Here is a 22,624-nt window from a genome sequence, read left to right as displayed (position 1 = left end):
CTATTTGTATGTGATTTAATATATCTATATATGTATGATCCTGGCTGATATTAATAATTTTTTTGAACAGACTCATTCCGCTGCGTAACTCTTATTTACACTTTTAATACCAACACAAAGTAGAGCCCCACTATAGAAGTTTCATATATATATATATATATATATATAGGGAAATTCTCCTATAGGGGCTTTACTTTAAGCCCTACTGGTAGGGCTCTCAGTGTTCTCGACCCATCAACAGTTTTCAGCGCGATTTTTTTTATGACCGTGTATATTGTAGCTATTTAGAGCATTCTGCAAATTTTCAAAAACTTCTGAATAGTTTACAGTACCGAAAACTAAGTTCAAACATGTTGTTGCACGCGTGACTAATTTTTTTTATGCGCATGGAAAACAACATGGTTGAACCTAGTTTTCGGTAATGTAAACTATTCGGAATTTTCTGAAAATTTGCATGATGCTCTTAATAGCTACAATATACACGGTTATAAAAAAATCGCGCCGAAAACTGTTCACGGGTCGAGAAAAACTGAGAGCCCTACCGGTAAGGCTTAAAGTGAAGTCCCTATAGGAGAATTCCCATATATATATATAGAAAAATTATTGGTAAGGGCATCACTTTTGCCCCTACCATACAGGTGTTGTTTGATTTTAGCATTTTGATAAATTATAACATAATTTTTTAAATGACAACGTATATTATATTTATGGCAAACATCCCGACAATTTTTGAAAAAAAATCTTAACAATTTTTACGATGTCAAAATCAGGGTTCAAATAGTCAGTTATATGCATGCCTAATTTTTTTTATACATGTAGAAAAACAAACTGTTTGAACTCTTATTTCAACAACGTAAATTATTCAAAATTTCTCAAACATTTGCTGAATGTCTTGTATAACTATAATACACGCTTTCATATTAAAAAAATTGGGTTATAATTTCTCCAAGTGCCAAAAACAAACAACGTCCCTACGGTAGGATCGAAAGTGATGCCCTTACTATAGAATTGTCCTATAAAATTATATTATACTATTTAGTATCATATATTTATTTCATTACTAATTTTACTAATATTATTTTTAATGATGTTTATATGAATATGAATTTATACAATATATATTTTCTATAGAAGATAAAAATTTAAACAAAATGATAAAAATAAATTATATTTCTCTAAATATAATTGTTTATTTTTTTAAATGAATAATTCCATAGACTAAAAGGCAAATCCTCATCTACCCATACATCATACATCCAATATTCTCAAACGGCAAAATAAGAGCCAATCTTATTTCGAAGCCTAAAGCATCTCATAGCTTAAATTTGTCACAATATTGGGCCATACAATCCTCTCACAAGAACATATTGGCAAGGGCTTAACGCGACAAAGCAAATGAAATACCATACTATCAGTACTACAAAAATCACAATTCTCGTCAATGCCCTACTGACGCAAAAATGTATTTGCATCAGTTGCAAAAGTGACGCAACAACTAGTGACACAAACTGGTTGAGATTTTTGCGTCAGTGTTGTGCTGTCACAAATACTATGTTTGTGATAGTGCCCAACTACTCTAATAATATATTAAAAAAAAATTAAATCAAATTTACCTAGATTCATTTAATACAAAATAAAAAATAGAATGCTAGTGTTTCTGAAAAGAGAGAGAGAGAGAGAGAGAGAGAGAGAGAGAGAGAGAACCTAACCACAGTCCACGCCATGCCCTCATTGTTGTCCAGCCTCTGAGCCAAGCCCCATACCACTGTCGTCTATGCCTATTATAGAGAGAGAGAACCTAGCCACAGTCCACGCCATGCCCTCATAGTTTTCCAGCCTCCAAGCCAAGCTCCATACCTCTGTCGTCTATGCCTATTAGAGAGAGAGAGAGAGAGAGAGAGAGAGAGAGGTGAGATGGAGAGAGAGTGAGAGAGAACAAGAAAGAGATCGAGTGAGAAAAAAAAGAAAAGAGAGTGACTAAGATTGTGAGAAATGAGGAAGACGAGAGAGAAAGGGTATTAGGTCAAATAATGAAATGGACTTCAACCCTTAAGACCTTTTCAAAAATATATATATAGGCTTTAACATTAGTGGCCCACTGACGCGAATGGTGTGATTTGCCACAGTGGGGGCAAATTATGGAATTGGTGATAGTGTACCACTAACATGAATGATGGGGAATAACAACTCAAGTTTCAAGGTTGATGTTGTTACTCCAATTTTTGCATTAGTAGTCTACACGCATTTGACCGACTTGAAAATGGGAAATTGTAGTAGTGTATCAAAAGAAATAGTTCACAATACTACCACACACAGTGGTCTACACCCATCCACATAGGAGGACTTTATGACTAAATCTAATAACAAAAAATTGAAAAAGCACAACAAAACAAAACAAAAAATAAAACAACACAGATGTGAAAGAGCCACCATGCCACACCTCATGATCCTGACCCACCATGAAACAAAATTATGTTGGGTTTTATGCCTTTATAAAACCATTTTTCTTATGTAATTCATTCATTATCAATAAAGTAGTAAAAATGGTTTTGTTCAATCAAATTGCGTTGTTTACATGTTTTATTACATGATTAATTATTATTAATACAAACATTTATAAAATCTCGAACGTATGTATAGTTACAATTATAGTGACTTGGTCACAGTGGATTATAATTGTAATTATATGTTCAAAAGCATTTTGTCCTAAGATTAAATCAGTACACTGGGTTTTTACTGATTTGGTAATATATGATAAGATCTACTTACACATTTGGTGTGATGTCCTATCCAGGACATTGACCAACTAGATAAGATCGGATGTATTTTGTGTACATTGGACTGGACCGATATTGATTATTGACAAGATAAGTAAGTATCGTTATTTTCTAATCTAATCATATCACAACGTTGACCATAGGTCTATTCAATTTTATTCTGAGTGATTAATATTTAGTTAATTGTATTATTCAAGTCTGTTGATTTGTTCGTTACCTGCTTACCCTACGAACTAGCTCATACTTACATATTGGAGATTTGGTAATATAATTGAATGGGAGTATTTATCATAGATATGCAATCTATAGCTTATGTTTAAGAAGTGAAACGATTATTTCCTTATAGCTTGGTTCAAGTGTTAAATGATAGAGTACTCATTTCTATAATTAAATTTACGAAAATATCTTTAAAAGGAACTTTGTGGGAGTTAAGGATAAAATATCAATGAGGGGTAAAACAGTAATTTTCACCCATCTTATTAGTAAATCATCTATAGAGATTGAATGATTGTTATGGTTATAACAATGGATAACGTATTTACATTTGGTGTAAAACATTCTATGAATTAAATAGTGCAATTCAGAGTCTATAGTGGAGTCATGAGGAATTAATAAAGTAGTGAGATTATTTGTTATAAATAAACTCATGGTAACTTATTGGAGCTTGAGTTCATGGATTCATGGTCCCCATGTCATCTCTTATCAAAATGAATCTAGTAGTCTTGAATAATTAATTTAATTATTAATTAGAAAAATATCATATTGACTAGGTCAATGAAAATAAATAATGTTATATTACTTATTGATATTTTGTGAGAAAAGAAATAGAAGAAAATTTGATGTTTTTATTGCAACGTCTCAAAAAGAGAGTATTATAGCCAATTGAGACAATTTTGTAAATATTGATAAATTGATATTAATATTAGTAAAATGAATTAAATAAAGGTCAAAATTATAATTGGTTAATTTTGAAAAGTATTTAATTAATTATAATTATTATATAATTAAAATAAAATGGGTAACTAAAACCTATTTTATGTCATTGCAAATTGTATATATATACTAGTATTATAGAATGCATTAGGTCAGATGAATTTGACAATGTAAAAATTTACTACTAATATTTTATACCTAGCCGTCCACTCTCTCTTACTTTTCTCTTTAGGAATTCTCTTCTCATGTGTTGAGACTTGCCTACACAAACACTATGTTATTTTAGAGAAAGACTTGGAAGACTATGGTCTTGTTTCAAAGCAGTTTGAATTTCTTGCAATACCTAGCATTCAACAAGGAAAAAAGGTTAGGGAATCCAAAAGGTGTAGTCCCTGTTCCGCAACGCATCTCGTAAGTACTCTAATGATTTTGTTATTGTATTTACGTATCTCTGTAATATTCACATGCTTGTATGATCATATGCTTTCTACTATGTATATTGTTTTGAATATATATATTTATAAGGAGCATGCATATAGACTTATATAAATGAGATCTTTTAACTCGCTTCAGAGCAAATGATTGCTAGTTTATATGTTTATATACATGTATGTTATATTTTGACATGTTAGATAGATTAATTGGATGGTAGCATAATAGTTTGCATGTTTAAGTTTTATGTATGTGTAATGCTAAAAGAATATTGTTCATGATTTTTGTATATTTATGTGAGTGTTATTTTGTTATATAAAACGCATAAACCCTGTTCATAATATCAAAGTTTGAATAATGCACAGAAATATTTTTTTTGGAATTTTTTGTTTAGTATTATTTTTTTAAGTTATACATATATATATATATATAACATAATATATATATATATTATATTATATACGTTAAAAAAAGGAAAGGCTGAACTTTAATTTTTGTATTTTGATTTTGGGAATATATATATATATATGGGTGCACTCTTAATGGTTACTACCCATGAATAGTTACTTTAATATTAACCATTGGATTAAGATCAATGGTTCATATTTATAGTTGTTAATTAATATTTCTAAAAATAAATTTTAATTTTTTCAAATTTTTGGAAGGGTTGCATGATGAAAAATGTGTATTTATTATGAAATTATATAATATTGTAAACTTTTTCATTTTTCAAATGTATGTCAATTTCTAAATATAACTAGTGTTTCTCATTAGTTGAAAACACCATTAATTATGGCAAAAAAATAAAAATAAATTCGAAATTAATATAGAAAAAAAATATTTACTTGATGGTGACTTGCTATACCAAGTCACTATGTTGTCACATCATTATAATTGTTAGTACCCATCTATGGGTAGTAACCATTGAGAAGTCTTCCATATATATATATATATATATATTAGTTAGCATATTTATATACATGAAGGTAAAAAATAATATTATTTATTTTGGATTTGTTTCTTTAATAAATTATTTATTTTTGTGCAAGTAAATATCTTTTTTTTTTGTAATTTATTTTCTAAAAAGAGAATAATAATATTTTTTTTTAAAATTGGAACAATTGAATTAATTTGTAATTTGTTTATTTGTAAGAAGAGAATAATTCATTTATTTTCTAAAAAGAGAATAATGATATTTTTAAAGAAAAATTGGAACAATTGAATTAATTTTTAATTTGATTAATATTTTAAGATTGATTGAATTAAAATTAATTGTGATTAATTAATTGATTGATTTCATGAAATTGATTGATTAATTTTTTTTAGTTATTCATTTATTTTTGTAATAAATGTGTCCATGCATAAATTAGTAACATGCCATATAGATTGTATGCTAGATCCATCCAATTAATTAACATGTCATACATCATTATAATTGTCATTTTTGTAAATTTATGCTTAGATGATGGACTTATAGTGATGACCCATTATTTTAGATAATGGGAAAAATGTCAAATAAAATGGGTCATAATCTTAATAGGTTTTATTTGAGCTCAATTGAACATGTAAAGTTTAAATATCTCTCTTTTGGGTGGTTCTACTTATGATGGCCCATTTTCTTTGCATTACTAGATTGGACCTAATCAATTGAATAACGAACAATAAAATGAAGGTTTAAATTCCTTTATTTTGCGTTATGTATGGAAGTTAGGGGGCATTGTAGTAGAAACGACATATTGGACTCAACCCTCATCCATGCAAGCCCAAATTGTTAAGGCTCATTTACCTAAGTGGGACTTGATTGTATTAGGTTAATTCTAGTTGAACCTAAATTAATTGATTAGTAACACATTAATTCTAAATATTTAAAGTGAATTTAAATTGGTATTTTAGAATTAAAAAAAAATTATACTAAGGTTTATTAATTATTTTAAATAATGTAAAAAACCTAGTTTTATAAATTTCTCAAGGAAAATACTAAATTAAAATAATGAGCTTTAATTTTTGAAATTCAATCTCCACTATTAATTTAATAATGTTAGATTTTAGTGGGAACTTATGACGCTTTGATTACATCTCCCTAAGGATGGTGTTCACTGGACTTTTAACAAGGTTAAATTTCTTAAGATAGATACTTATAGATCAAACTCTTATAGATGCATCCCTATGGTGACTATGAGAAATAAGTCTATAATAATCGAAACCGTGGGTCTAGCTCATAAATTTTGAAATAATTGGATTTCGTGACTTTGATCAAATAGGAAGGTTATTAATAATAGTTTTCGACTATTATTAATTGAGATGTTTACTCTATTTAACTAAGTGAATTTGTGATTCTCGCCTACCGGGACATATGTATTTATGGCTAGTTAAAATACCTTAGAAATATTAGATATGTGTTTTTTAGTATATTACATATCTATGCATATTTTATATGTTTGAGCTATTTCTGAATATTTATGTGATTAAATGTTTGTTAAACAACGTGTTGATTTCTACTTATTGATAATTTTAGCTCTATGTTGAATCTCATTATCTCCCTTCTCTCCAATGAACTTCTCACTGGAGAGAATTTTCCCAAATGGAAGTCAAACATCAACATTGTGTTGATTGGCAACAACTCCAAGTTTGTTATGACTAAAGTTTGTCCTGACATCCCTGGTGATTTATCTTCAAAAGAATCAATAGAGAAGTACGAGTGTTGGCTCGCTGCCAACAACAAAGCCAAGGCATACATGCTAGCTAGCATGTTGGACACGCTAAGGACGAAGCTGGAGGATGTTGAAACTGCCTGTAACGCCCCGATTTCCCAAGACGTTACTTAGGGAGTCCGTTTAAAAATAATAAACAATAAATACTTTAAGACACTAAAAGAAAATATTTATTTAAAATTTAAATAGACAATGAGATCTCATTATTTAAAAATAAAAATGTTGGACGCTAGGTTTAATAATAACAACATAAAGAAAAAAACAGTTCAAGTCTGAAAAATTAAGAACATAACATTTATTTCTAAAAACATAAAATAACTGGAGCCCAGCCTCTAACATGTTCCATCCATGGCTCGAGCCCGCACCACTCACGGCTTTGCTTTGCCTTTACCTGCACACAGAGTACCCACGAGCTAACGCCCAGTAAGAAGAGCTATGTAGGACATAACTCCCCAAACTCGAAAACAAAAATAAACATCATAAACATAATAATCATCGTGGGATATATAAGCACCATATCACACTAACATAATGTGTGTTACACTCACACACATAAATATTAACAAGTCATGTTGATCAGACATGAAATGTAATCTGCCCTGCCTGCGCTGTACTCACACTCGGTCGTTCCCTCGAGACATCGTTGCCCTGCCTGTGCTGTACTCACACTTGGCAGTTCCCTGGTGGCATCCTATTATCCTGAGTTATACACACCCAAGATAATTCATGCAAGTGATATACTCACACAAGTAGCTAGAATCTAGTAGCACACCTACTCTATCATCTAAGCATGTCTACTAACTAAAATCCCTAGCACTATCCTCATGCTAGTCAATCTAATGCAACAATTCAGGCCACAAATATAATTACATAAGAAAACAAGGTTGTACGCATAACGTACACCCTATGGGCAAGTACACTCTTCTTATCTTAAGCAGTGTATTTTCCGCTGACATGTCCCGAACTACTTGTTGTGTCACCTCGATGACCACTAGCTCCTAGACGTCTAATTACACAACAAAAATTCATGAAAAATAAAAAAAGGCATTAGGGTTTTATTTCAAAACCCTAATTATCGAAATAATGTAACCATGAAATTTTAACGTGCATGACACGTAAATTAAAATTATTTTTCACAAAAGTTCAAACCATCATGTCACATGTACAAACAATGATGTTTCTAATGTATCGCATAAATTCATAAAAATACTTTTTATGTGAAAATTACCAAAATACCCTTTAATATCATAATTACATAAAAGACTCAATAATTTCTAAAGATTATCATGTGACAACAAAATTTAACAACCAACTCTATAAAACCCTAAATAATAAGCAAAGACTCATATAAGACAAGAAAAATAATTTTTAACATTTATAAATTATTTTTCCTCAATTTCCCAAATAAAACCCAAATAATCAAAATAAATATACAACTAGCCCAAAAATCAAACTAACATACAGAGCTGTTAAAAAAAATCCAAAATAAACTTATAAAAATTATTTTAGAATTTTCTGGCCAAAACAACTATTTTTCTTAATTAATTTAATAGAAAAACTAATTAATTATAGAAAAATTCATAAATGATTAAAAATAAAATCTAACTATACAGATCGGTTTCTACACACAAAAATTACCTCAGGTTTAAAAAAATAGCATTAATATTGTTGACGCCGTTTTTCGTCAAACAGTGAAAGAAGAGCACGTAAACAATGAATGTCAATGGCTAAATGAAATAAAACAAATCAAACACGCTATTTTTACGTGGTTCAGCAGTTAAATCTGCCTAGTCCACGAGTCTCTGTTATTAATCTCAAGATTATCTCTGAAAATTCTTAAGCATGAATTCTTCAGAGTTTTCTCTCCAGGATCAGAATTTCGGTCCATTACAATGGTGCATGGCTTCTCTATTTATAGAGAAGGATGCAGAATACTATCCCACATATTTGGGGTAGTTACTCTTTTGTGAATAAAATAAATGGCTTTAAATGCCTATAATCAGATATAAAAGGAAACGTCCCTGAAGACCAGGAAACGCATAACCGACCAAATAATATCCCACGATTCTTGGGGATTTACATTAATAAATGAGGATCACATCTCATATTTATAATACTTGTAGGTATTCAAGGTGGTTATCGCGTATCCCTAAGGCTTTAGCATCCCAGGTCCCACGTCATTGTGCAAGCTAATGACATCTCCCGAGATCACGTGTCTTTCGAGATCGTACGTACATCGAGCTCGAGACCCCCGATCCGAAGTCATCCTCGAGGATGAGTGTGTTCTCGGAGCTACCCTTCGAGATCGAGATCGTTTCGAGGTCACCATATTCGAGATCATATATCGTACTTTGCAGGCTCGATATACAATCCTAGAACATACTCTAATCCTCACGAGACCATTCGTTGCGAATCCAATCTTTCGAGGTCACATTTACCATGGCTCGAAATCTGGGTACAACATCTTGCCCCCTCAAAAGTATTTGTTCGAATCCTAAGAGAAGGAAAATTTTGAACTACTTTCTTTGAGAACTGTACCGTCATACACTCTTGAAAATGGACACGCGTCAGCCGGGTATTGCTCACTTTAGGTACTTGAGTACCTTGGAAACACACCCACGATCGTCCGTCTGACAACTTTTCGGCGCCTTCTTGTCATTGATCCCCATCCGTTCGATCTAGTGAGGATTTCATTCGACGCTCCTGATTAAATCCTTTTCCCCGCCTATATATACAAGACCCCACTCTTCATCTTCTTCACTTTTATCTTCATTCGCCATAAGCAAGAAAAGAAAAACAAGCCCAGAGACCTCTTTGCAAAGTTCCTGTTCCGTGCATGTTTTCTCGACCAAAGAAGCAAAGGAATCCTGGTCTGTTTGAGTCAGTGAGTTCTTTCCTGCAACCTCTTCTTCAATCGACGATCTCTCTGCAATCATCATTACTGTGTAAGTATGCCATTTTTGTTCTCCATTTAAAATGTTCTTGCTGTGTGTGCTAGTTTATGTTCTTAGCATGATACGATAGGAGATCTTGAACTGATAGGCTTTTATGCTTCCTAGATTTTCATTCTGGATGTTCATCTTTGGTTTATACCCAGTTTTGACGTTTGAGTGTGGTTCCCATTTTCTGGGTTTTGAAACCCTTAGGCAGCATTTCTTGTACATTAAGTTTTCGGATAAAAACATGGGCTTTGACAAATGCACGAAACCAAAAAAATGCTTTTCCTGGCTAACCGCCACTCTTCTTTCCCTTGAATTTTGGGATTTTCAAAAAATTATCCACACTCCTTTTCTTTTTCGTGGAATACACGCCCCTGACTCCTCAATAAGGGTCTTAGTATTTTAGTCTCGTTCCTAAACCTCCGAGCTCATTCCATCGAGCTCGTAACTCTTGCATGCATGGCCCTCACCATTTTTTCTTTCTCGCTAGATGTCACAGAATCTGGAAAGACGGTGGGGGTCATTGCTGGCAGTCCCTTACGAGCCGAAATCTCCGAGCCCGGAATCGCTCTTTGCCCGGAACCAACGTCGGATAAGAGAATACGAGCTTGCACGCGAGCAAGAAGACATTCGAGCTCACTATCGTCGCCAGATAGACGAAGTCATCGAAAGGAAGAGAAGAGTTCTTCGGGAGGCCATCTATCCGGAGCCCAATTCAGGTCCTAGGCCTATTCCCCTCGACCCGGCGCTAAAAGTCACTGTTGCGTATCACCCAGGGGAACTCTAGTTTTCATTAATGGGGGAAACTTCATCTTCGCAGCCGAGGAAGGAGATGTTCGAGGCTGGGCTCTACTGGAGCACAGTTACCACAACCAGCCAAATATCTGAAATATTGGCCTTCCATGGCCTTAGCTCGTCCGACGCCTTTAAGTGTCGAGTTCCGACAAGCCATGAACGGAGTTGTTTCGCTCCTGGCGGCCGCGACGCCACAGTGAGATACGCGACATGGAGCCAGGAGCACATGAGGGCAGGAGCTTTGCTGCCCTTGAAGTCTTTTTTCAAAGACTTTACTGATTTCGTTGGGTTGGCACCGTTCCAGCTCAACACCAATTCGTACAGGGTGCTGTCTGCCCTGAGGTCCTTGTATCACGAGCTGCAGTGGAAAGGACCCTCACCTCAAGAGATTTTATATGTAACGCCCTGGCTACCCCAGAACAGTTACGGTGAACGGTGGACCGGAAATTTGACTCACTACCTGAGTCCTTTGGTCAAAAACGTGCTCTAAGTGTAATTAACAGGTTAAGGCATAAAACCAATAAAAAGGAAATGGAGATTTTTATTACAAACTGCTCTACAGAGCTAAACAAAACGTTTACAAGCTGTTCTCAGTACAAAATGGTCACTACTGTTGTAAAGTTACAATCCCGCCGACCTAAGTGGCAAAAATAGGGTAAACCCCCTAGTTCCTCTGAGAACACCTTGACCGTGGTGGTCAAGCGGCTGCATACGTACACACCACCACATCAGCTCTCCACTCAAGGCTAGGTGAGCTTCTCTTTCCCTTTACCTGCACCACATAGCACCCATGAGCCAAGGCCCAGCAAGAAAACATAACACTTTATATAAACATTATCAAATGATTATCATTATAATCACACTGAGCATAAAGCTTTCAAACAAATGAGTAAGCACCACATGAGGTCCTGATAAACCACACTGAGTGACTGACAAGCAAGTCACTAATTCAAATGGAAGAGTGGCTGATGGGTAAGCCACTAGCCTTCAACAGGTTCTGGTAACCGTACTGAGTGACTGCCATGCATGTCACTAATTCAGGTGGGAGAGTGGCTGCTGAGTAAGCCACTAGCCTCTACGCGCTTATTTCATTCATCGACCCTCGGGGTCGGTCTGGCATTAATGCTCTTTGAACCATTCAATGCTGATAATCGATTTGATCAAATCTTACTGGCTTGCGTGACACACGCCAAGGCCGTCCTGACTAATAAGTCAGCTCTTCGTGATCAATGCCCAATACCACTGTCGAACCTGACTAATAAGTCACAGCTTCACAGTGATACTAGCACCCTTGCCAAACCTGACTAATAAGTCAGTGCCATGCACAAATGAGCAACATATGCTAAGCATTCCATATACAATCCATGTCCATATTCTCACATTCAACATGCCTCAGGAATATCCATGCATGTTACACTTGGGGTGCAGTTTTCTTACCTCTGGTTTGAGCAAGAACGAATAAAAGAACAACCCTGAGAACGATCGACTTTTTGGTCCTTTAGCGGTTACCTGGTCATAACCAAATCATGGGATTCCATCAATAAAATTAATAATAAAAGGTTCCCAAACCAAAACCTAACCTCCGGGACCTCAAACACTACTCAACCGGGTAGTAGGTTCAATCCCGAGGCCTTAGGCTTGCATCCCCGAGACAAAAAGCACTCTTTGGCCAAAAATTCCTTAAGGGCCGCGGCCCTCCTTGGCCATGCCGCGGCCCACCCCTCAAACAGAGGCGCCTAAACCCAGAAGCTCCCAAGGGCCGCGGCACACCATGGCCATGCCGCAGCGCAACGCCCATTTCAGCCAAAACCCCTGTTTTTCTTCCCTTGCGTTTTCCCTTGAAACCAACCCTTCAAACCCAATTTAAACACCACCCAAACCTCTCTCAAATACCCATTTAAACCACCAAACATCACCCATAACTCTACCCCATCATAACCCAAGTAAGACACCTCAAGAACTCCCCTTAACTCTAACTTTCCACACCAAAATCAAGAGCTGAAAACTATCTTTAAAACAGGGCAAAACCAGAAAAGTAATGATCAAAGCTTACCTCAAACTTGGAATTGAACCCTCTCCAATGGCTGAACCAAGTCTATAGCTTAAGCCCCTTGATTTCCTAGCTTAGTTCCACACCTTGAGCTCAAAACTCCAAAGAGGAAGAAGAGAGAAATGAACTTACGGGAAAGAGAAGAGGAGAACTCTGTTTTGGGTTCTGTTTCACAGCCATCTATACATCATATATATCCAAATACCAAAAGACCATTATACCCCTAGGTATAATAAAGCTTCTACAACCACTCAAGGGCAATTTTGACACTTTCCACCTACACCGTTAATGATAATTAACGCTTCCCAACTCTCGTTAATCTCAATATTCTCAAACTCCAATATTTCACATCCCGTTACCCTTTAATGCCCGGTAACACTCTAATCATTAAAACACCCCGAGACTCACCCCGAGCCTCGAGCTTAAACCCGTTATGACCAAACCGATATTTAACATTCCTTGATCGTCTCATGCCAAATGGCTCGAACAAACCCACATCATAATGTGGTCTCAAATTATATCACCAACATGCGAATAAATAATCAATTCACCCTTAACGGGCCAAATTACCATCACACCCCTGTATAAAGCAATATGGACTCACATGCATGCATTTCACATCATATCATAATATAATCAACATATACATGCATTTTATCAATTAATAACATAGTTAAGCAAGTACGGCCCTCCCGGCCTACTGTTCACGCCGTTAAATACATCAGAGAATTTGGGGCATTACATTATATCTCTTTTGTTTGAAAAGTAACCCCTCCCGAGCTCAGGGAGGGGATGGTTTTTACTACCTCTCGAGCTACCCCAAGGAGACGAAGGTTTTTGGGGATCTTCCCAACCACCCGCCTGATTTCAAAAAGGCCTTCTTCTTGACAGATGGTCTGTCCCCGTCTCGGCATTATTCGTTCAGGCGGATTCGTAAGTATTCTCGTTACTTTTATTCCTGAGCTCGAGACTTTAGTTCTTAAATCCATATTTAGTTGAAATGTGTCTCGCCTTTCAGCTAATTTCCAGCGTCCCACCCCCGATGAGGCAATGAAAAGGCACAGAGAAGCCTTGCTCCGACTCCCTTATGGCAGGAGATCTCTTTCATATCTATTGCATGAGGACAAGCTCCGAGCCTGCGGGTTGTTGGGAGAGGGCTAGTCAACCTCTGACTGGTCCAGTAAAAAATATGAACGCTGGGAGGAAGTGCCACTACCCACAGGCGCCCTTCCTCCAAGGAGAGAAAGGAGACCCTCACTCCCAGTTCGCCTGAGGAGTCCGCGATCGGGGAATGAGGCCAATGACGAAACTTCGAGCTCGGATTCGGATGGAGGTAAAACCCTTCCTACTTCGCGAATGTGGTCCCCCACTTTACTAAAACACAGGCCCAATAGGTTAGTCTCGTGCCCACAGGATAGATACCACTTCTACATATGGAGTTGGGTAGATGACTGTGTCCATAGGTTTGATAGTGGGCTCGGGAAATACGATACCATGTACACCATGGACGAGGTGTGGAATGGGATAGATGTGCAGTACGGGACCAATGATTATAGGGACCTCTCGAGGTTATCACCTACTTATAGGGAAGGCACTCCCCCCGCCTCCTCTGAAGACGGAAGACAGGGGAATTTCATGGTCCCCAAGCTCGAGCTCGGGGGAGAGTTCCAGTTAGGTTTCTTCTATCATCACTCTATATGTCTGTGATACTGAAATAACTTGATGTACACTTTTCCTTTACTGACTCACTGTGTTGTGACTTGTGCAGGCGAGATGGACTCCGACCTTGACACCCTTATCGACAATGCAGGCGCCAAGAGGAGCAAACGCCCTAGGGCGAGGTCACTGAAGACCGGCCAGCCGGGCAAAAGCTCCAAGAGATCCAAGAAGACACCTCCCCTTGCCCCACCGACTACGAGCTCTATTGCTGCGTCGACTGTCCAGGCCAGCGCCTCCACGACAATGCCATCCTCGCAGGCCGTCGTCTCCGCGGTTGCACCGACTTCGCTGGTTGGTGCCCCTGCCATTGCTGAGTCCCAACCTCCTGTGGTGGGTGAAACGTCTTCTGCTCAACTTTCCAGAAGACCTTCTGCTTCTCGAGTTCAGAAGCTAACAATCTCCACCCATATGGACTCATATGTGGTGGACAATGCTGCTGGTCCTCACGGATCTACTCTGATCTCGGATGTCATGTCCCGGATTGGCCAGAGCTATGGCAGTTTCGAAGCTCCCCAGTGGCAGTGCTTAACCGGCACCCGAGACCGCACTGTTCTTTACGAGAAGAGTATCGATCACACTGCTGCGGTAAGTATTCTTCTATGTTCCTTTTGCTTACATTCATACTGACCCCGAGGCTAATGGTGGTTTCTTCCTTTTTTCAGGCTCTTGCCTTCACTGCCCAGCTCAATTACGAGCTGAACAACGAGATCCATTCGAGCAGGACTCATGCTCAAGAGGCGAAGGACCTCCACCTTAGAGCGAACGACGATCTGAAGGCGGCGAATGCTAAGCTCGAGGCAGTGGTTAAGGAGCGTGAGGACATGGCCAAGGAGCTCGGAAAGCTGAGAGCTGAACTCGAGGAGCAGAAGAAAGATAGCACCCAGCTTTGGGAGACCAATAAGAAGCTTGAAGAGGACAAGGCCGCCACCTTCGACGTCATAGAGGATGCCAAAACTCGCCTGCTTGCCGAGTACAAAGAAAAGAAGGAAAAGGCGGTCGACTCAGCCATGTACCGGATGTGGGCTTATAACGAAGAGCTGGACACCAGCTTCTTAGGTCCCCACGAGGCGCCGCTTCTTGAACGATGGAATGCTCGGCTCGAGAAGGAAGAGGCTGAACGGCTTGAGAAGGAGAAGGCTGAGCAGCTCGAGAAGGAAAAGGCTATTTCGGGCACCATTTCGGAGGAAGCTCAGGAGGATAGTCATGCTATTCGTCCTGAGGGGTCCAGTGCCACTGATGCTGAGAAGGCCAAGGAGACTCCTCTTCCTTGAATCTGACCTCAGGGAGATCAGTTATCGGGGCTGCGTCCCCTTATTTCTGTAACTATTTTAATATATGCCCACGGGGCTGATACAATTTCTTTTACCATTCTTTTATATGCTTTACATTTCTTGGCTCGAAATATTTTGCATTTTTTTATATTGATGAACCAGTTATGTTTATTTATTCATACAAACATAGTTTGGATTTACGCTCAAAATTCGATGCATTCATGCATAGTTTATTCGAATTATCCGCTTCCGACCTCGTTAATTATCAAGGTTGGATATTACTTTAACCATGAACTCAAAAGTACTTATATGGTATGTAATGTGAATGATCTGGTTATATCTTTTTTGTTTAGTCACTTTTCCTCATCCTCAGTTTTTGTTCCAAGGTTAAGAGTTTGAAACTATTTCTCTTAAGATATTCCAGCCTCAATCTCGACTTGTCTCGTTATAGGTTGTTTTAGGTTTTTGGTAGTTCGGTTTTCTCCGAACCATCTAGGCTCGCGTATTTGGTTATCTCCAAATACTTTATCTATGTATATATTTTTTTATTTTTTAATCTGATGGTATATATACCAATGATGCCCCCTTAATATCCTATGAGTGTGACCATAGGTAATTAAATTAAGAGAGGTTGCAAAAATAAAAAGAAATTACATATGGAACAAAATAGACCTTTTATTTGATGAAATTCAAAAACAAACAAACAAACTAGTACAGATAGAAATTCATGGTTACAGGCAACACTTCCTACACTATTGATAGTAAGGTCTAAGGTGTTCGCCATTCCATGCTCGCGGTATTAGGCTCCCATCCAATCTCGCGAGCTTGTACACACCAGGTCGGATGACTGACTCTATCTGGTATGGTCCTTCCCAGTTCAGCCCAAGCACTCCGGCTGCTGGATCTCGGGTTGCCAAGAATACGCGTCTTAATACCAGATCTCCCATTCCGAACTTTCGATCTCGAACCCTCTTATTGAAATATCGTGTAGTTCGTTGCTGGTAAGCAGCATTTCTCAGCTGAGCCTCTTCTCTTTTTTCTTCGATCAAGTCTAGGGTTTCTTCGAGCTGAGTATGATTTGAATCCTGATCGTAAATTTGAGTTTGGATCGTCGGGATTTCGACCTCGATGGGCAACATTGCCTCGCAGCCGTACGCTAGAGAGAACGGAGTATGTTAGTTGATGTCCGAGCTGTGGTCTTGTATCCCCAAAGGACTCGAGGCAATTCCTCGGGCCATCGTCCCTTTGCCTCCTCCAACTTTTTCTTTAGAGAGCTCTTGAGAGTTTTGTTAACGGATTCGACCTGACCATTCGCCTGAGGGTGAGCCACTGATGAAAAACTCTTTATTATGCCGTTCTTTTCACAAAAGTTGGTGAATAAGTCGCAATCGAACTGGGTTCTGTTATCGGATACAATCTTTCTCTGTACTCCGTATCGGCATACGATGTTCTATACCACGAAGTCAAGGATCTTTTTCGAAGTTATAGTTGCCAATGGTTCAGCCTCCGTCCATTTCGTGAAGTAATCAACGGCGACTACAGCGTATTTCACTCCACCTTTTCCAGTTGGGAGAGAGCCTATGAGGTCGATACCCCATACTGTGAAAGGCCATGGGGATGTCAACATGGTCAGTTCGGATGGTGGAGCTCGGGGTATCGTGGCGAATCTCTGGCATTTGTCGCATTTCTTCACATACTCAAAAGAGTATGTTCTAATGGTTGGCCAGAAATATCCTTGACGTATGATCTTCTTGGACAGGCTATGCCCCCCGGTGTGGTCTCCGCAGAACCCTTCATGAATTTCTTCAATGATCTTCTTTGCTTCGGGAGGGGTTACACACCTAACCAGTGGCATGGAATATCCTCTTCTGTATAGCTTTCCGTCCAAAATGGTGTAGCGAGGAAGTTGATACATCAACTTTCGAGCTTGATTTCGGTCTTTTGGGAGAATTCCATTTTCGAGATAATCAACTATTGGACTCATCCAGGTTGGTTCTGTTTCAATCATACACACATCTTCCTCGTCTGGCTCAGTAATGTTGGGTGCTGATAGGTGTTCTACGGGTACAACATTCAGCTCTTCATTTTCGGTGGAAGTGGCGAGTCGAGCTAAGGCATCTGCATTTGAGTTTTGTTCTCGGGGAACCTGTTCGATTGCATAAAACTCGAAATACTCCAATGCGAATTTTGCCTTCTCCAGATAAGCTGCCATTCGTGTGCCACGAGCCTGGTACTCTTCCAAGATTTGATTAACCACGAGCTGGGAGTCGCTGTAGCAATGTATAGCTTTGGCCTTGAGCTCTTTTGCTATTCGTAGTCCCGCAAGTAGAGCCTCGTACTCAGCTTCATTATTAGATGCTTTAAAGCCAAATCTTAAAGCAGAGTGAAATTTTCTCCCTGCAGGAGTGATCAGAATAACTCCTGCCCCCGCTCCATTTTCATTTGACGAGCCGTCGATGAAAAGTCTCCACAGCTCGTGGGCCGTGGTTATTACCTCGTCGTCGGCTATACCAGTGCACTCCACTATGAAGTCTGCCAAGGCTTGTACCTTAATGGTCATTCTTGGATGGTAAGTGATCTCGAACTGTCCGAGCTCAACAGCCCATTTAAGGAGACGACCTGACGCCTCTGGTTTAGATAGGACTTGCCTAAGTGGTTGATCTATCAGTACATGGATGGGATGTGCCTGAAAGTAGGGGCGGAGCTTGCGAGATGAGTGGATTAAGCTGAGGGCAAGTTTCTCCATCAATGGATATCTTGACTCTGCCCCCAATAATCTCTTACTGATGTAATAGACGGGTTTCTGCACCCTCTCTTCCTCCCGAACGAGCACCGCGCTTATCGCGTGTTCGGTGGTTGAGAGGTATAGGTACAATACTTATCTCGTTTCGGGTTTTCACAGGATGGGTGGTTCAGCGAGGTGTCTTTTGAGCTCCTGAAAGGCTAGCTCGCACTCTTCTGTCCATTCAAATTTCTTACTTCCTTTTAATAAGTTGAAGAATGGAAGGCCACGATCCGTTGACTTCGAGATGAACCTGCTCAGGGCGGCCATCCTGCCAGTCAAGCTTTGGACATCTTTATGCTTTCGAGGTGAAGGCATATCAATCAGGGCCTTTATTTTTTCGGGATTAGCCTCGATTCCACGAGAGTTGACAATGAAACCCAGAAATTTTCCCGAAGATACCCCAAAAGTGCACTTCTGAGGATTTAACTTCATGTTGTACTTTCTGAGCACGCCAAAGCACTCTTCGAGGTCATCAACATGGTTCTTGTTAAGTTGAGACTTTACAAGCATGTCATCAACATAAACTTCCATGTTGTTCCCTATTGGTTCTGAAAACATCATGTTTACGAGCCGCTGATATGTAGCTCCAGCGTTCTTGAGTCCAAACGGCATAACATTATAACAGTATAGCCCTTTATCTGTAATGAAGCTCGTATGTTCTTGGTCGGGGGCATGCATGGGAATCTGGTTATATCTAGAATATGCATCCATGAATGACATCAAGCCATGCCCTGCCGTGGCATCCATGAGCTGATCAATTCTCGGCAGCGGAAAACAGTCTTTTGGGCAAGCCTTGTTGAGGTCCGAGTAGTCAATACAGGTTCTCCACGTCCCATTGGGCTTTGGGACCAACACTGGATTGGCTACCCAGTCAGGGTAAAAGGCATCCCTAATGAAATGGTTTGCTTTTAATATGTCAACTTCCTCCTTTAATGCTTTCTTTCTGTCCTCGTCCAGTTGTCTTCGCTTTTGTTGCTTCGGGGGAAAGCTTTTGTCTATGTTTAATGCGTGGCTCGCAACATTTGGGCTTATCCCCACCATGTCTGAGTGTGACCATGCGAAGACATCCTGGTTTTTCTTTAGAAAGCAAATTAATTGCTATTTTGCTTCGTCTTGGAGGTGTTTTCCGACCTTCACCTTCTTCGAGGGATCAGCTTCGTCGAGCTGAAATTCTTCGAGCTCTTCCAATGGTTCGAGGTCAATTTTCTCCTCAATCCTTGGATCGATTTCCTCGTCAATTTCTAAAACTGTTCCATCTTTATTTTGTACGATAACGAGTGCTTGAGCGCTTGTTTGTTTCTTTCCCCTCAAAGAAATGCTATAGCACTCCCTTCCTGCCAATTGATCTCCTTTTAATGTCCCGATCCCGCTTGGGGTTGGGAACTTAAGGGACAGGTGCCTCACAGATGACACTGCCCCCAACTCGACCAGGGCGGGTCTCCCGAGCAGTACATTGTAAGCAGACGATAAATCTACCACCACGAACTCCATTATCTTGGTCACCGAGACTGGATAGTCTCCCAAGGTCACAGGGAGTTCAATGGATCCCATACAGGCAGTCCCTTCTCCTGAAAAGCCATAAAAAGTAGTTGCACATGCCTTCAGGTCGCGAAGGGAGAGTCCCATTTTCTCGAGAGTCGCTTTATAAAGAATGTTGACTGAGCTCCCATTGTCTATGAGAACTCGGCGGACTCTCTTGTTGGCAAGCTGAAGAGTAATAACCAATGGGTCATGATGAGGGAACTGAACATGGGAAGCGTCCTCCTCAGTGAAGGTTATTGGTTGCGTTTCAACCCTTTGGCTTTTTGGTGCCCTAGGTTCGGGTTCATAAGGAGACCCGTCCCCTGTCTTCAGCTCGTTAACGTATCGCTTTTGAGCATTTCTGCCCCCTCCTGCGAGATGAGGCCCTCCTGAGATGGTTATTACGTCCTCTCCATCTATCGGCGGGGGCCTGTCTTCTTCCCGAGATCGGGAGTTATTATTTTGTGTCGTCGAAGGCGCGGCTACTCTCTGGCTCGCAGTAGTCTGTCCAGTACTCTGGTTTTTGACATACTGCCAGAAATATCCTCTTGAGATCAACCCTTCGATCTCATCCTTCAGCTGTCGACATTCATCAGTTGTGTGTCCGGTGTCTCTATGGAACCGGCAATATTTACTGGAATCCCTCTTGGATTTTTGATTCCTCATTGGGTCCGGACGCCTAAAGGGGACCTGGTTTTCATTAGCCAGGTATATGTTTTCCCGAGACTCGTTGAGCTCGGTGTGCACTTTATATACGGGGAAATACCTTTCTCCTTTATTTTTCTTTCCTCCTTCAGCCTCGGGGTTATTTCCCTCGCTCTTTTTCCTCTTGGAGGGATTCTTTGAGGTAGGCTGTGGAGTTGCTGGGTCAGCCGAGGTTGAGGCGGAGTTAATGTTTATCGTTGTAGTTTCGGTCTGCAAGGTCGCCTTGAGCGTTGACCTCGCCTCCTCTACATTGACAAACCTCTGCGCCCGTCTGTTAAACTCGGTTATTGACCTCACCGGTTTCCCTTGCATGTCATCCCAAAGGGCACTTCCAGGTAAAACACCAGCTCGGATGGCCATCAGGTGCCCACTGTCATCCACATCTCGAGCTCGGGCGACCTCTAGATTAAATCTTGTCAGGTAGCTTTTCAGTGTTTCGCCCGGCTGTTGTCGGACGTTAGTCAAAGTGGATGCCTCTGGTCTGACTCCCATCATAGCTCGGAACTGCTTCTTGAAGTCTCTAAACAACTGATCCCATGAAGTTATCGAGTGTCTCTTGTACTTTTCGAACCAACTCTTGGCAGGTCCGGCCAATGATGTTGGAAACAACATGCATCTGAGCTCGTAACCTACGTTACTAGCTCTCATAATAGTGTTGAATGTACTCAGGTGACTGCATGGGTCGGTTTTTCCTTCAAACGCTGGGACGTGAGGAATCCGGAACCCTTGAGGAAACTGAGTGTTAGAAATATGTGGAGCAAACGGCTCGAGCTCCTCGTTAGAGTCCTCATATCGACCATTCCCTCGTTCATTCTTTAAAAGCCTAAAGGATTTTTCGAGCTGGTCGATCCTTTCTTGGACTGGGCCCTTAGGTGGTGTCTGGAATTGACAGTCATTGATCATGATTCCAGGCTCGCGTCTCTGTGAGGGATCTTTACGCCCATTCAGGTGATTCCTTAGGTCCAGATTTGTCTAATCTCCCTTCCCCCTGCTCTGATTCAGATGGTTTCGCAGGTCAGGACGATTCTTGCGACTTCCAGTATTTTTACGACCTCGGTCGTGTTTACTGACGGATCTGGTCTCTCCGGACTCGTCACTGGTGAAACTCATCGATCGGTCATTTCGCGATGGGTTCTTCCCATGTCGCCTTGTCTCCACAGTGCGAGACCGGGACGTCTGACTTTTCTCAGATTGTGCGCCTCTCCGCTCCTGGAAAGTCTCCCTGTGTCCTTGTCTATCCCCCGTACGCCCTTGATCCTGATCTCGAACAGGTTGAGCGTTTCTGCGGGGAGGTGAAGGATATCTTATGGGAGATGGAGGGAACCGTATAGGCGACGGTGGCTGCCGCCCTTGCCTCGGCCTAGAGGGTCCAGAATTTGCCCGAGATGGGTCAGTCGCGTTCGGTGCACTACCGGGAACCTGAGTCCGAGCCTCGGTAGGAGCTCGGTTATTCTCAGTTCCTGTAGGCACTTCCACAGGTGGATTAGGCGGGACCCGAGCTCGGGTACTCCTCTAGGGCCTAGGAGGAGCAGATGGCTCTGCTGGTGCCGGAGGTTGAGTTGGCCTCCTTGTGGTAGCATCTTTTCGTGGACGTCCACGGGGCCTCCGGGGAGGAACATGCACGTCCCTTGGAGGAGGGACTTGGTTTTCGCGCGAAGGCGGGGGCTGAGCCACCTGTGCCTCTGCGGCCAACCTAGTCAACTCCTCATTCCGTTTGTTGGCTTCTGCCAATAGCTGTTTCAATTGCCGGTTTTCCAATTCTACAATAGGAACGTAACGCTCAGGATTGTAGTACATATCCTCATCCCTCGGTGGAGGCGATGGTCCCCGGGAATCGGAGGACCCACTTCTCTCCTCAGCGTCCGGGTTCTCCATTGGTTGTTTTCCAGGACGCCTTGGGTAGCTTTCATCAGGGGTATTCTGATTGTTTGTAGCCATGAATCTGTCAGGGATGAATGCTTAAGGCTCTCAATGAAAGCACCAAAC

The sequence above is a fragment of the Humulus lupulus genome, chromosome 9, assembly GCF_963169125.1.
Source record: "Humulus lupulus chromosome 9, drHumLupu1.1, whole genome shotgun sequence".
Lineage (NCBI taxonomy): Eukaryota > Viridiplantae > Streptophyta > Magnoliopsida > Rosales > Cannabaceae > Humulus > Humulus lupulus.
The sequence above is the reverse complement of the archived record's forward strand: the minus strand, read 5'-3'. Positions refer to the sequence as shown.